Source organism: Rhinatrema bivittatum, chromosome 4 (genome assembly GCF_901001135.1).
Source record: "Rhinatrema bivittatum chromosome 4, aRhiBiv1.1, whole genome shotgun sequence".
Lineage (NCBI taxonomy): Eukaryota > Metazoa > Chordata > Amphibia > Gymnophiona > Rhinatrematidae > Rhinatrema > Rhinatrema bivittatum.
In genome coordinates this window covers 118879571-118893732 of record NC_042618.1, presented here as the reverse complement: position 1 = coordinate 118893732, position 14162 = coordinate 118879571, and positions in this window count along the sequence as shown.

Below are 14162 nucleotides of genomic sequence, written 5' to 3'. Positions count from 1 at the left end.
GAAGACAGTGAGTGCTGGGGAGGCCAGGCTCTGACAACTGAAGAAACGCTGGAGCACCCAAGTGAAGAGGGAGGAGAGGCAAGTGAATGTTGGAGATGGGGTGAGAGAGGGAAGGGTGAGAAAATGGTGGGGAGTAGTCAATGGAGGAAAGGGGCTGAGAGAAAGAAGGGTGGGGATTGTGGTGAGAGGGGAATGAGTGAGATGGAATGGAGAAAATGGAGGATGTGGATAAGGCCCCCATGGCTTTTTTTAGATCGCCCACCCTCCTGTTTTATCAACAGATGTGGATAAGGGAAAGGATGGAATGAGGGGTGAGTGGAGGGGACAGAATGGGAGGGAGCATAGTAAAATAGGGAATGACAGCAGATAAAGACCAATACAGTCATTCAAGTTTGCCAAATAAGTTGTTTTTTTCTGGTGCTTTCTTTTGGGGGGGGGGGGGGCGTTGTCTTCTGTTAAGGGTTATGGCAACTGCCACTCCATGCAGGCCAGTGGCATAGCCACGGGTGGGCAGCTGCCCACTCAATTTGGACCCAGGCCCACCCAACTGGAACCGGAACTGCAAGGCCGTCGCAGGATCCCATCCCTGCTACAGCGAAGAGGAGGACCCAGGCCCGGTCCACCATTTCAACTGCTTTCAACTTACATGCGCTGCTCTCCAGTCCTGCAGCCGTATGGCCCACCGATCTTCCTGTTTGGGGGGAGGCGCCATCTTAAAAAATGGTGCAGGTCATCCATTGCTTCTACCATGTGATAGGGGCCAGCCAATGGCACTGATAGCCCCTGTCATATGGTAAGGGCAAAGGGCCATTGGCGCCATTTTGATTAGTGGCGGCCGATGGCCCGAGAGCGGGAGATCGCTCCTGGGACCCCCACTGGACCACCAGTTACTTTAGGAAAGTTTTTGGGGGGGGGGGTCAGGAGGGTGGGGGATTGTAAATAGTTAGATCTAAAGGGTCGAGGTGGGTTTGGGGTTTTTTTTTCTGTGTGCCCTTTCTTTCCTCCCCCCCCCCAAAATGATAAGAAAAGTGCACGAAAATTTTGTGGGGTTTTCCTATCGTTTTCAGATTAGAAAATATCATACGATATTTTCATCCGCCAAAAAAATGATGCACATCCCTAGTTTCTATGTAAGGATTTATAGCAGACTGATTTGTTCTGCATCCCTAAAGGAGAAGTATTGGTATTTTAGGCCTAACATAATATTTGTAGTGTTGCCTTTTCCATAGAAAGGGTTGTTCCAGTTTGAGAGTTGACAGTTAGTACTGTTTTGGTATGGAATGTTTACTATATCATTATTAATATCATTATTGTCATTTAGTTTACTCAAGACTTTGAGATAGATTTTGAAAGCTTTGAGAATGCAAAAATGGCCACATATGTGTGTAAGTAGGCCACACGGGAGTTATGTGAATTTTAAATAGCCGGGAAGGGTGCAAGTACATCAGTGTATGTGTGCCTACAAAAAGTAGGCAGGGCATAGGTGTACCAGAGGCAGGGCCAGCACTGATGTGCATAACTCCTAATTTTCCTCAGCCAGTGTGTGTAAATATAAATAATGTTACACACACACCATTTTGCTACAGCTCCTTGGTAGGTGTAAGGAGAGAGGGAGAGAACGTCTTTATAAGGCTCAGCCTGATATTCTATATATGGACTATTGTAAGGGGGCAGTTTGATTCAGGGTGAGTTTTTGGTACGTGGATTGGGGTTAGGGGGGAGGTATTACAGAAACATTCAGAGGTATCCATTGTAAAATTGACATCATTAAAGAATTTCTTTAATAATGTCAATTTTACAATGGATACCTGTGAATGTGTCTATAACAACATACCCCCTAACCCCAATCCATGTCTCAAAAACTCACCCCCAATCAAAGTGCCCCTTACAATGGTCCATAAATAGAGTTTCAGACTGAGCCTTATAAAGAGGTTCTCTCACTCTCTCCCAACCTAAACACATACAGGCCGATACAGTACAGTGTGCTCCAGTGGAGCGCACTGTTAGCCCGTGTTTGGCCATGCGTTTTCGACGTGCTATTTTTACCCCTTATACAGTAAGGGGTAATAGCGCGTTGAAAACGCGTGGCCAACCCCCCTGAAACTAATAGCACCCGCAACATGCAAATGCATGTTGATGGCCCTATTAGTTATTCCCGCGCGATACAGAAAGTAAAATGTGCAGCCAAGCCGCACATTTTACTTTCAGAAAATAATGTCTGCCCAAAGGCAGGCGTTAACTGCCGGCACCGGGAAAGTGTAGAGAAAAGCAGAAAAAAATGCTTTTCTGTACACCCTCCAACTAAATATCATAGCGATATTAAATCGGAGGCCCCAAAAATAAAAACAAATTAAAAATTAAAAAAAAAAATTTTTAATGTGCCTGCGGGTCGAAAGACGGACGTTCAGTTATGTCGGTGACCATTTTCTGAACCCATGGCTGTCAGCGGGCTCGAGAACCAACGCCGGAAAAATTGAGTGTCGGCTGTCAAACCCGCTGACAGCCACCGCTCCTGTCAAAAAGGAGGCGCGAGGGACGTGCTAGTGTCCTTAGTGCCTCTTTTTACCGCGGGCCCTCATTTAAATACTTGATCGCGCGCCCAGGAGAGTGGCCTGGGCGCGAGTTGGGAGAGTGGACGCTCGCCTCGGAGAGCCGGTTCTCCCGCAGGATTTACTGTATCGGCCCGGTAGTTTATTAAATAGCATGTATCTTTGCAAGCAGTGAGATATGGGCACATAAGAACATAAGAACATGACATACTGGGTCAGACCAAGGGTCATTCAAGCCCAGCATCCTGTTTCCAATAATGGCTGAACCTGGCAAGTACACAAAAACTAAGGGGTAGATTTTCAAAAAACGCGAATAGGCGTACTTTTGCTGGCGCATCAGGCGCCAGCAAAAGTACGCTGGATTTTAGTAGATACGCGCGGAGCCGCGCGTATCCACTAAAATCCTGGATCGGCGCGCGCAAGGCTATGAATTCTGTATAGCCGGCGCGCGCCGAGCCGTGCTGCCTACCCCCGTTCCCTCCAAGGCCGCTCCGAAATCAGAGCGGCCTTGGAGGGAATCCTCTAACGCCCTCCCCTCATCTTCCCCTCCCTTCCTCTATCTAACCCACCCGCCCGGCCCTGTCTACACCCCCCCCTTACCTTTCTCCGGGGATTTACGCCTCCCGGAGGGAGACGTAAATCCCCGCGCGCCAGCAGGCCTCCTGCGCGCCGGGCCGCGACCTGGGGGCGGGTACGGAGGGTGCGGCCACGCCCCCGGACCGCCCCAGGCCGTAGCCACGCCCCCGTACCTGCCCCCAAAACGCTGCTGACACGCCCCCAAAACGCCGCGACGACCGGGCCCGCCCCCGACACGCCCCCCTCGGAGAACCCCGGGACTTACGCGAGTCCCGGGGCTCTGCGCGCGCCGGTAGGCCTATGTAAAATAGGCTCACCGGCGCGCAGGGCCCTGCTCACCTAAATCCGCCCGGTTTTGGGCGGATTTAGGCGAGCAGGGCTCTGAAAATCCGCCCCTAAGTGTATTCCATGTTACCATTGCTAGTAATAGCAGTGGCTATTTTCTAAGTCAACGTAATTAATAGCAGGTAATGGACTTCTCCTCCAAGAACTTATCCAATCCTTTTTTAAACACAGCTATACTAACTGCACTAACCACATCCTCTGGCAAAAAATTCCAGAGTTTAATTGTTCGTTGAGTAAAAAAGAACTTTCTCCGATTAGTTTTAAATGTGCCCCATGCTAACTTCATGGAGTGCCGCCTAGTCTTTCTATTATCCGAAAGAGTAAATAACCGATTCACATCTACCCGTTCTAGACCTCTCATTATTTTAAACACCTCTATCATATCCCCCCTCAGCCGTCTCTTCTCCAAGCTGAAAAGTCCTAACCTCTTTAGTCTTTCCTCATAGGGGAGCTGTTCCATTCCTCTTATCATTTTGGTAGCCCTTCTCTGTACCTTCTCCATTGCAATTATATCTTTTTTGATATGTGGCGACCAGAATTGTACACAGTATTCAAGTTGCGGTCTCACCATAGAGTGATACAGAGGCATTATGACATTTTCCGTTTTATTCACCATTCCCTTTCTGATAATTCCCAACATTCTGTTTGCTTTTTTGACTGCCGCAGCACATTGAACCGACGATTTCAATGTGTTATCCACTATGATGCCTAGATCTCTTTCTTGGGTTGTAGCACCTAATATGGAACCTAACATTGTGTAACTATAGCATGGGTTATTTTTCCCTATATGCATCACCTTGCACTTATCCACATTAAATTTCATCTACCATTTTGATGCCCAATTTTCCAGTCTTACAAGGTCTTCCTGCAATTTATCACAATCTGCTTGTGATTTAACTACTCTGAACAAGTTTGTATCATCTGCAAATTTGATTATCTCACTCGTCGTATTTCTTTCCAGATCATTTATAAATATATTGAAAAGTAAGGGTCCCAATACAGATCCCTGAAGCACTCTACTGCCCACTCCCTTCCACTGAGAAAATTATCCATTTAATCCTACTCTCTGTTTCCTGTCTTTTAGCCAGTTTGTAATCCACGAAAGGACATCGCCACCTATCCCATGACTTTTTACTTTTCCTAGAAGCCTCTCATGAGGGACTTTGTCAAACACCTTCTGAAAATCCAAGTACACTACATCTACCGGTTCACCTTTATCCACATGTTTATTAACTCCTTCGATAAACATGCACAGCCTTTTTAAAATCTACCTGTTTTTGAGGGCCAAATTAACATTACAATTGGTCTAATACCTTATGGGTTATAAATGACTTTTTTTGTAAGTTTTTCTGGGTGACACCACAGCAATGCATATTCTGTACAAAAAAATGTTACCGGCTACCAAGCCCATCCAGTGCCATTTTTACATACTGGTAGATGAAGCAGGAGCACATGGGGATGACTCCTGCACAATTTAGCAATTGTGGACCTGTAAATATGGTAAGATATGTTCAGAGGGTGTTTCAGTTTTGAAAATTTGAATCGCTGGAGGGAGAAGGATTTTTTTTAGGTGGGGAAAGGAGGTCTGGGACAAATTGTGAGACTGACAGTTTCTATTGTGTGTTGGTTATTTGGAAAACAAAAATTCAGTGTTATAAAAACTGGGGTGGGTGGGAAGGGGGGTAGCACAGTAACTATTAGTACAGGGCAGCAAAATTGCTAGCATCAGCCAAGCATGGGGGAAGCAAGATCCTCTTTTTACTAATTTCTGCATAAACCTCCCCCCGCTGGTTGGTACACTTCTGTTAGTTAGGGAAATCAAGGGTTCCTACACTAATAGGAGGTGTATTGGTGTTTCAGGGTCTGCTGTTCTATTTGCAGTGTTGCCTTTTTATAAGTAGGGTTGTAACAGTTTATGTGCTGGCAGTTATTGCTGTTTTACTATGGGAGGTATACTATATGGTAATTGTAGTTCAGTTTACTTAAGGCTTCCTAATTGCCAAGCTAACACTTATTACAATGGGCCTAATATCATATGGGTTCCAAGTGTCTTTTTGCAGGGTTTTGTGATACCACAGCAGCACATGTTGTAAGTGATATTTTTTACCTCAGAAGACTGATTGTCCTTTTTCTTGTAAACTCTATGATTAGAAATGCATAATTTTTAATTGAGTGTGGGAAGGGTCAGGTTGGGGGAACCATGCTGTGAGGTTCGCCCAGGATGCCTAATACCCTTGGATTCGCCCGGAGAGTATGCCACGCATATACTCCCACTATTCTCCCATTTCCCCAGAGCGAAGATGTTAGAGAAGGGTGGGAGACAGATGGTAGGATTCCTAGGATTCCACGGAGTGTGGCAGGGTTGCCAGCTTCCTAGAATTATCATCACTGACACTGTATTAGGGAACCACTCCTTGGGGAACCCTGACCCCTGTCTCCCCCATTCCCCAGCATTCCAAATCACCAAATGGATCAGACTCCAAGGGGGACCCATCCCTTTGCTTCCTTGCTGACTTGACCTGCATGGGGTGGGGGGGGGGGGGGGAGTCAGCCTTTTCATTCCTTGCCTCAGGTAGCAGATTGCCTTGAAGTATCCCTGCCCTCAATCGCATGCACAAAAAAAGGTCTATTGGCATTGCATGGCCCCATGTCTCCCCAGATTTTTTTTTATTTACTCCCCCATTGTCCACAAGGTGTCTGATGGCGGAAGGGAGTGCATTTCCTTCCTGCCAAATTCAAAATGACATTAACCAACCTCTCACTGTGTCAGGAGTACAGCCAGAGGTTAGCAGGCATCATTTTGAATTTTGCACTGGCTGGGTAACAGGAAAGTGCGCCCCCTCCTGCTTCCAAAGCCTGGTGTCCTTCTTCTATACCAGGAGGTGGCATGAGGAAGGAACAATGCCTGGAGGCCTTTTGCTATATTCGTAGGCGAAGGGTAACAGAGCCCAGAGGCCTTTTTTTGTGCATGGGAAAGTGTGGGGGCGGGGTTTAACCAGCAATTTCATTCTGAGCCTTTAGAGCAAAGAATCATCTGCTGCTAAATATGGGAGCATTGCCATTATCACCCTGTACGTAACACAAGTGTGACAATACTGCCATGCGATTGGGGGCGGGGATAGTTCAAGGTAATCTGCTGCCTGCGGAGAGAGATGAGATGGCTGCCCCCAACCCCCTCCAGACACAGCGCAGGTCAAATCAGCAAGAAGGCAAAGGGAGGGGGTCCCTTTTGGAATTTGACCCATTTTTCTGATTTCAAATGCTTGGGAGGGGGGAGGCAGGGATCAGAAATATAAGAAGTTTCAGCAAGATGAGTCTGATTACAAACAAAAGTCAATGCATTCTTGGAGGACTCCTTTGCAAAAGCGATCAAAGACACCTACTTTTAATATGTCCTTTGATTCTTCAGATTCTCATCGGGGACGTCGGTTCGGTTTCATCAAAGGAAACTAGGAAAAGATCTCTTGAAGAATGCACGGCAAACAATGGGAGAAGCACACCCATGAGACCACAGCCAGCATGCGATCCCCCTGGGCTGGAGTCCTCAGCCACGCCTCCTGGACCACCCAGCCACTCCCCCGTAACACACTGCCACGCTCAGGACTGTCTGCCCCACCCTGTCCCGCCCATTTAGAAAAGCCCTGGGATATACGTGCATCCCAGGGCTTTATGCGCGCCGCCGGGCCTTTTGAAAATAGGCCTGGTGCGAGTGGGGGGGGGGGGGGGGTTACGCGCACCGGGCCTATTTTCAAAAGGCCTGGCGACGCCCGTAAAGCCCCGGGACGCGTGTAAGTCCCGGGGCTTGCAAAAAGGGGTGGGGAATCGGTGGGGCAGTCTGGGGGTGTGGCAGTCGTGGCCAGAGGCCTCGAACGGGATCGCGCGCCAGCAATCGACCTGCGATACTTTAGAAAATTGCGTTAATAAGGGGCGGGGGGGGGCAGTCCTGCGCTAGCCGGCAGCAATGGCACTGCCGTGGTGCGATCGCTGATGGTTACGCACCCAATAGCACCACCATAGAAGGTGTAGCTATTGGGCGCGAAGTAGGACGCGAAAAGGCCCTTACCTTTTCACCGTCCGCGGCGTCTTCGCAGAGTCGGCCCCGGTGTCGCCCCGACTGCTCCTCTTCCGGGGCCGACTCTGCCCCAATTTAGGTAGCGCAGGCGTGCACTACCTTCGCAAGCTATCGCAGGCTTGCGCTGTTAGCCTGGAAAATAAGGCTCTCTGTGTTTAATTCTTAGTTATTACATGCACATTTGTACAATTATTATATGTGGAATATATATGTGCGTAATTTTGTTACATGGATAGAGAAAGTATCCGTGTTCATGCATTAAAAATATATGTGTGCACTGAAACATACGTGCATACTTAAAGGGCAGAAATGCACAGTATTTTATAAAATACTAGTATAAATCTCTGCAGGCCCACTTATGTGCACTTCTGGTGTACTGCAGATAGCTCTGCAGTTTGGAAAGTTGAACTCCCTGACTACAGTTTTTTTCTGGGACTGATACAGCCATTAAAACAACCCTCTTGTTCTCAAACATTTGCGGCAGAGATCCTCTAACTACAGCATTTATCTTGTATTGTGCTATGTATAATAACAAAGAATGAATATCTTCACTTACTAGTTTACACAGGTACAGAGGCCCAGCTGGAATGTCTTTGCTTTTCACAATCCCACAGCACCAAAGTCATGTAGCATAATTCATCTCCCAATAGGAAGTGGAGATGATGAGCGGTATACTCTAGTGGTGAGTAACCATATATGGAGAAGGTATAGCGCTAGAAAGTTTACGGATCCTTGTGGTGAATTAATCAAGAGAAATGTGAATGAAGCCTAATTCAACTCAACATATGCACTGATGTCAGAAAACAGATTCCATTTAGATTGAATCTAGCAATAGAACAACATTAGAATAGAACAATTAAATAGAAACTGCAACCGAATAACTATCACAGGAAAAAGCAAAAGCTGACATTGATGTTGCTTTTGGTACAACACCAGATGCTGACAGAACAGAATAAGGTAGTGCACTTTATATCTGAGGTCCTTTTATCGGAAAACTCCTATTCATATAAAAAAGAATTATGGGCTTTGGCATGTGTTTTGTTATCCAAAACAACGTCTGTTATCCAAAGATCGGTTGGCTTCATACGTTCCATTGTCTGGAAAAATTTCTGTTACTGAAAATTGTGTTGGCTTCATATGTCCCATGACACTGAAAAATTTCCATTTCTAAAATTCTTATCAGAGAACTCTGATTATCCAGAAAACTCTACTGTCCAGAACAAACCTGGTCCCAACCATTCCAGAGAAAAAGTGCTCTACTGTCAATATTTTAACATATGTTTTAATCCAGCAGTTTCCTCTGGAACCAGGGCTGGGATCGGAACCAGGGCTGGGACCTGCGCCATGAGTCTTCATTCACAACAGCTCTAAGGATTGCTTCCCATTTTTTATCCCCTCCCAAGTGTCTCTTTGGCTGGAACCCTGCAATCATGGGCCCTAACTCTGGCCACCGGATGACCCTCTCCCTCCATGGGCTTGAACGTTGCCTTTACAGCATTCTCAGCCTCAGCCAAACCTGAACTAGGAATGAAACCAACCGCATGGCAGTAGGCAGCACTGTACCTCTGGCCCACAAAGCTTTTTTAAAGGAATATAATACACAACTATTTCAAATGCTCTGCAAACCTTCTCTTTCACCTGCCAGCTCTCAGTATTTCTTACAGAACTGGAGACCAGCAATAGCGGTGCCAGAGAAATCTCTCTTCCTCAGAAGATTAAAGGAATGTGAACTATAGGTCTTCATGATTGCTCAGGGTGTACATTTTAACTGATGTATTTACATGGCTCTAAAGATCGTCAAAATGATTGCACTCAGCAGTGGTAATAAACCCAGAGCATAATCAGAGTAATCAGTCATGGATTTATTAAATTGCAGTTTGTAAATGCAATAAGAAAAACTCATTAAATTGAGATAAAACTGCAAAGCCCATAAAATGATGAGGGGAGAGGGGGGTGCTTTGTTGCTTTCTTATGGGTTTTGTAGCCAATAAACCCTGTTGGCAGGCGAATACCTAGATAAGAGACTGTTTATAGTTGTGATGTTTCCCCATCTCTTTATGGATCAGCTGGGTCAGTTTTTTATTTATTTATTTAGGGCTCTTATATACCGATATTCTTGTAACAAGTTACAAATCAATTCGGTTTACATTAAACCATAAAACCTGCGCTAACAAGGCATTACATTAAACAAGGAAGCCAAGAACTTGGGTTCATTAACAATGTTAACAGGGTGAATACAAGGGGAACAACTTTAGCCGGCTAGCCAGCTCTTAACTATAGGTAACTTGGGTGATTTTTTAAAAGGTATAAATTATTTATGCAGTAAGGGAAAGGCTGGACAGAACTGAAAGAGATTAGAAGGGGAGAGAGGGTAGGACATAAGCTGAAGGTAATGGTCACAGATGAACTAGTTACTGTTGTGCATACAAGTCTACCATAAAATCTTGAAAGTTACTAGAGTCAGCAGAAAAATCAGCTTGGGGAAAGCAAGATGGCAGCTCTGGTCACACATGACTAGGAGCTTGGAGTGTTTGGGGGTTTCAGAGAGACCTGTGGCAGTGGTTTCCTGCTCTTTGCTGTCTGCATGTGAGCAAATGTTTATTGTTCATTTTTTTAAAAAAATGTTTTTATTTGGTTCGAGTAAAGTTTGGGGACCAGGAGCAGATGTGGGATTTCAGCAATCTCAGTCAGTAGTTACAGGAGTATTATTAACAAGCCTGGTTTGGAACATTATGGGGACTTTGAGTTAACCCTGATGTCAGGAATGTTTTGCATGCTATTCAAAGCTTAGAGGTTAGGAATAGTATGTTTGAATTTTTTTTTTTTAGAAAAAAATTAAGCTGAACAAAACTTAGAGGCAAAAGTTACTGAAAAATGTTGCGATATGGTTCTAAAACTGTTGTGGCTGCTGTGATTGAAGATAATATTAATTAAGACCATCAGAATGAAGCAATGATGAATAAACTGATCAAAAAACTGCAGAATTTTGGATTTGTCAATAGCCTTGGGGAAGCATTTTGAAGGTTTAATTAGATGTAAAGGTATCACCAAACTGTCCCTTACTAAAGGCATCAGAGTCCTCATAGAGTAGGAGTGTATAGTGTTTCTTGACACTCCCATGTGGAAGATGTCTCATGAAGGAGTGCGATTTCACAAAACTCATGAGCCCACTCGGAGGTAGCTCAAGGCAATCTGCTGCCTGAGGTGGGGGATGAGATGGCGCCCCCTCCCCCCAGTCAAGGCACGGCAAGCCACAGGTCAAATTGTGAGAGGGCAAAAAAGGGGAGTCCCTTGAAGTCTGGCATTTTGGGTGATCTCAAACCTGCTCCATCCCCCACTCCCTGTTTTTTGTAATTTCCTCCTTTCGCAAGTTTATTGTAAACCGGCGTGATGTGCTCGCACGAACACCGGTATATTAAAAGCTGTTAAATAAATAAATAAATAAATTTGAAATGCTGGGGAAGAGGGACGAGAGGGTCAGGGTTCCCAGAAGAGTGGCAGAGTGTGTCAATGATAATATTTCTAAGAAGCTGGCAACCCTGTCACACTCCCAGTAACCCTACCACCTGCCTCCCACCCTTCCCCAGCATCTGCCCTGGGGAAGTAGGAGTTGGGTGTATGGTAAGGGTCTGTGTGTGGTGCACTCTCTCAGGCCCAGTGCAAGGGAATTAGGAGCCCTAGGCAAACCTTACAGCTTTGTTTCCTGCTCCCAGTCCCCAGTTCTTCCCACACACAATTAAAAATAATGCATTAATAATAAGGACAAAGGACATTCAAAGTAGAATCTTATGAGATAAAAACATCACTTACAACATTTATATTAGATTTATATGCCTTATGATGCCAATCACAAAACCATGCAAAAAAGACATGCGTAACCCATACGGTACTAGGCCTATTTTAACAAGTGTTGGGTATGGACTTGGCCCTCTGAAAACCATGAGTAAACTGAACTACAATTACTATATAGTAAACCCCCTATACCACCATCACTAACTGCTCAGCACTCAAAACAATAACAAACCTACCTATGAAAAGGCAACACTGCAAATATTACATCAGACCCTAAAACACCAATACACCTATTATTAGGAAATGAACAAGCCAAGCTGATATAGATCCCTACACAGAAACTACAAACTAGCAGAATACCTCACCTTGGTCACACAAGCAGAAGGCAGACAGAACTTCAACAAATACAGAATAAAAAGCGATAAAATATAAATAGAGCATGTAAACAAAAACTGAATTGGATACCGCAACAAGCCAGACTGTGTAAGCAGTGCAACAATGGAAAAACTGAAACATTATTATTCTTCATAAAACATCAAATAAAATCAAGAAATATAAAACATCATAACAGTAAAACCATATTAACAACAAAAAAAATATTTTTAAATAGGTGACATATAGAACTTCAAATAATTAAGAATTAAGGAACTTTTGGCCAGCTTGGGGGGTCAGGAGGCCCCCCCCAAGCTGGCCAAAAGTTCCGGTTGGGTCCAACGAGGGTCCCGGAGCGAACGCGCGGAGAATCACGTGACGTCCGCGTCACTCCGACGTGACGCCGACGTCACGTGCTCCTCGCAAAGGAATACAGAAATGGCGTCCTGACTCCCCGCTGGACCACCAGGGAGTTTTGGTAAGTCTTGGGGGGGGGGGGGGATTAAGGAGGGTGAGGGGTTTAAATTTTTATTTAGGATCAACAATCGCGATTTCCAACGTATTCAACATAGCTATGTTGACTAAGTTGGAAATCCGATCGTTTTCGCCTCATCACTTTTTTAAGTTAAAAAAAAAAAAAAGTTGCGTTTTACATATGCGATCAAAATGAATGCACACCCCTACCATTTACTCACTCACATCCTCTTCCCTTTTCCTTTCATCCCCTCTCACCTCATTCACAACCCCTTCCCCTCAGTCCTCCTTCACTCACTCTTCTTCCTGGCAAGCCTTTGCTTTGCAGGCAGAGGGTAGAAACCAGTCAGCGTGCCATTTTTCTTTTTGCCAGTGGGGCCTGGGAGCTTTCACCGGTACGTCATCAAATGGCACTGTTGTTCCCGTGCAGAACTCTCTGCATACCGGGCAGTCAACAGATCACGCAATCCTCTTCCTGCTGGTGGGTGTGGGAGTTTCACAGACAAGTCAATAAACTGCACCATTCTCTTACTGCTGATGGGGATGAGAACCTCAATGGCACATCCATAAACCATGTCGCTCACTTCCTGCCAAGAGATGAGGGTTGGGAGCTCCACTGGTTCCTCTACTCGCGCCACTGTGCAGGACTTTTACTTATTTTATGCTGGGAAATGAGGCAGTCACCACAAAGCTATTTTTGGGGGGACACCTTCTGCTGCTCCAAAATTTTGCTGCCTGAGGTAACCGTCTCACCCTGCCTCATGGTAGAACTTCCCCTGAGCCCACTTCAGCTCATGTTCTTTCATCCGGTCTTACATACTGGGATGGTGCCAGAGGCTTAGGACCCTTGGGCCTTCCAGAAGTAAGGAAGGAGATTTCTTGGGGTCCAAGGAAGATCCTGAGACTGAAAGAAACAAAAGAGGTGAATAGTGAAAAGGAAATTAGTCCCATTCTCTTTGCGTTTCACTGAAGATTTGCTTAAGGTTTGAAGAATGGATTTTTGGCTGGAGTCGGAGTAATAACTGCCAGACTAGGAAATCTACTTTCAGAGTTACTGCTTGGAAGGAGTCAGCAGAAGTTCATCTGTTCAGGAGAAGTGTTCCAGTTTGATTACTGGATTACAGAGATCTGCACACTAGAAAGCAGGTACCAATAAAGAGAAACCCTGGCAAGGTCCCATTTTCCTAAGAGTATCTCAGAGTGGAAGACGAAAGACCTCTAGTGAGTGAAGATTTGTGGTGACTATAACTATTTGAATTGTATATTGCCTTTTGTTTGCTGTATATATTGCATTATTCTCCAGTGTGCACTCTACTGAGTTTGTTCATCTGCACCAGTACTCAAGTAAAGGTTTTGGTTTTGTTTTGTTTTTTTTTACCAAATGTGTTATTTGTGCTGGAAGGTGTCAGAAGACCTCCTAACAGCCTAAGGGCCTTGGAATTGTTTCTCTTTCCCCTATCACGAAATTAAGAAAAGGAATTATTTATATAGTTAATTTAATGAAAATGTCTAAGATTCAGAGTTATTTAGATATTGGTTGTGAGAGAGTGGCAGATTATTTTGTCGGCAAGGTGAGAGGAATCTCTTCTTCCCTACCAATTATTTCTCCTGTTGATCCAGATCCTGCGGTTCTTTCTCCAGTGAGATGAACAAAGTTTGAGCGAATAACATCAAATATTACAAAAGTAATTTCTCAGTTGAAAGTTGCAAGCTGTTTATTGGATCCTTGCTCATTCTGGATTATGCGAAGTATACCTGCTGTCTCATATGATCATTTTGTGAGTATTATTAATGCATTGAATGAAGGTTGTCTATTTATTAGTTTAAAACAAGCACTAGCCCCTATAATGGAGAAGCTTAAATTACCAGCAAGTGAGGTCTCAAATTACCAGCTGATATCTAATTTACCCACATTAAGTAAAGTAATTAAAACATGGGTATTAAGTCAGTTAGAAGATTTTATAGAAAATTATAACATCTTA